At 41.5% G+C, this 2,725-nt stretch overlaps 1 pseudogene; it reads right to left on the minus strand.

Moving 5' to 3' along the window:
• Positions 1-496: 496 nt before the first annotated feature.
• On the minus strand, positions 497-957 carry LOC119808007 (annotated as a pseudogene).
• Between the last annotated feature and the right edge of the window lie 1,768 nt (positions 958-2,725).

The following is a 2,725-nucleotide window of genomic DNA, read 5'->3' on the forward strand; positions in this document are numbered from 1 at the left end:
ATGAGAAACTGTATTAAGAGGTTGCATCATTAAGAAGGCTGAGAACCAAAGTATTAGAGGAATAAGCTTTTCCTGGACCTTCCAGCTAGAGTTCAAATGCTTCTAAGTCATTGTACAGGCCTCCCAGCTCTTCCTGATAACATGAAACTACAGACAGAGGGAGGCCTCAGTAGATAAACTACATTTCAAGGAAATCCACTTCTCTGGATGCCTACTCTACAGACACAGGCAGGTTCCTCTGTTCAGCTGCAAGAGAATCCTCTGCTTTAACACCCTGTATGATGAAGCTATTCAGAAACCAGGGGCAGGACTTAAGAGTAAGGGGCAGGAATCTTCTTAGCTCTCAACATCTAAAGCATCTGGCTGGGACTTTAATGAACTACTTCTACATGAGAACAAAGTATAATCCAAATGCAGCTCTTTTTAAAAAAAAAAAAAAAACATTAAAACCCTAGGATGTTTATTACAAAGGTAAACCCTGATCCTTGAGTTGGGCTTATCGGTAGGATTTCTGGTATCGAGCACGGGCACGAGCACCTCCAAACTTTTTGGATTCACAGCGCCGAGGATCAGCTACAAGCAGGGTCCGATCATACTGGATGAGGATATCTTTGATCTCCTTCTTGGAGGCCTCATCCACATACTTTTGGTAATAGGCCACCAGGGCTTTGGAGATGGACTGTCGCATAGCATAAATTTGGGCCACATGACCACCACCCTTCACACGGACCCGGATATCCACACCGGCGAATCGCTCCTTGCCCAGCAGCAGAACAGGCTCCAGTAACTTGTACTGCAGTGTGTGTGGCTCGATCATCTCCAGGGAACGTCCGTTCACCTTGATGAGCACATTTCCCTGTTTGCAGTGCAGTGGGCCACAGCTGTGGCTGTCTTCTTGCGTCCGAAGACTTGCACGGACTGCAGCGGACCCTGGGACGGCATAGCTGTGAGTATGAACATGAGGTCTTCACTGTGCGGCGCCGCCACCGGAAAAGGCCCAAATGCAGCTCTTGTTGCCCCTTGTACAACCTCGAGAGCCTAAGGTTTTCAGAAAAATGTTAACACCTGTCTGTACTTCAAGAAAAAATAAAGCACATGCCCAGGTGATAACTGAATCACCACTGGTTCACTGGTTCACACTGGGGCACCAATTCACAACTAGGGCATAGGGAGGACCTGTGTCTGGTTCAGAAAAGCCGAGACTATCCTGATTGTTGATTATGAACTCTAAAGCCTTGCTTGGGAGAGGGATCCTCATCTAAAGGAGTGGGGAGATAGGAAGACACATAGACTTTGAAGGTGTTGAATGAGTAATTTGGGACAGAAGGCAGGAATAGCAGTCATTCATACAGAGACCTCATGTCTTCTTGGGAAAATGTCTGTGAAGGAAGAATTTTAAGAAATTTTTATTTTTCATCTATCCTCTGGACATTTTAAACATACCATGGTAATGATATGGGATCATATTTCAGTTTAACAGTGGTTTCAATGGATTGTGATTTTATAGAACCCTAGCATTGTTCCCCAGTCTATCAGTCTGTAGTCGCTTGCCTTAGTACAAGGAGACTCGTGATTGGAGCAAGCCCTGCTACTGATTGGCAAAAGTAAGTAAGTAGGTGAATGAACATTTATCCTGGGTTTACTCATTGATCCCTGCAGAGAGTTGTTTTAGATTTCCAACCAGGTGGGTCTACTAATATTTCACCACATTTTTAGAAAAAAAAAGTACTGTCCCATAACTAGCAACATGAACAAAGCTGACTAAAGGGACAGAATCTTAGGGTTGAGGTTTCCTCTCTGATATATACGTTAGCTTCTAAAAAAGATAATTTCAATCTATTTCTCCAACTCACCAACCACATATATCCTTCCTCCTTTTTCTCTTATTCTTCTCCCTCCTTCTAAGGAATGCAGGGAAGAGAGAGCAGGAGTGTGCAGTAGCTGAAACTACCTTATATGGAAGCAGAGAGTCCCACCCAGTGCTGGTAGCATTCGTGGTCACACACAGGTCACACACAATCATGGGCTGAGGTTGCCAACTGCTCCCACACTGGGAGACCAGTTAGTCCTATCTGTTAGCTACACTACAGCGTAACCATAACCTAACAACTAGGAGAAATTATTTTGCGGTCACTGTGTATCTATAAAAGCTATGATAAACAGAATGCATGTGGGGATCTTCCTCAGCAGTGAGTTCTCTGTACTCCATCATGGGGGCAAAAAAATAATCACAACAGATTTGAGAGAAGCTTATTCAAGATCTTTACAGCTGTTGAGAGCAAGTTTCAGTAACATTTGTCTACTGTCTCAGAAATTCTGTAGCTAAAAAGTCAAAAGATACATAGTTTTAGAGATTGCATTGGTTGTATCCTAAGAATTAGCCTGGGACTTAATTAAGGCTGTTTCCATGAGCCCATTTAACAAATGCATAATTAATATATAGTTCAGATATGTGTTCATTGTTTCATTTAGAATTGATGAGATTTGGTTTTTTTACCCTCGCAGATGTTAATTATAATTTTAATTACTCAAGTTTTATTGTTTGTACTGCACTGTCTCTTAAAATAAATAAAAGTGAGTCATGATTTCTGTTAGTAAAATAAATAAATTATGTTAAAGTTTAAATTATCATCCATCTTAGCCAAAGGGTAATCTATTATATTAGCAGTCACTGAGTGATTAGTTATTTATTCTCTTAAAAGGTAACTAAAGGAGATTAATATTC

The sequence above is a fragment of the Arvicola amphibius genome, chromosome 2 (genome assembly GCF_903992535.2).
Source record: "Arvicola amphibius chromosome 2, mArvAmp1.2, whole genome shotgun sequence".
Taxonomy (NCBI): domain Eukaryota; kingdom Metazoa; phylum Chordata; class Mammalia; order Rodentia; family Cricetidae; genus Arvicola; species Arvicola amphibius.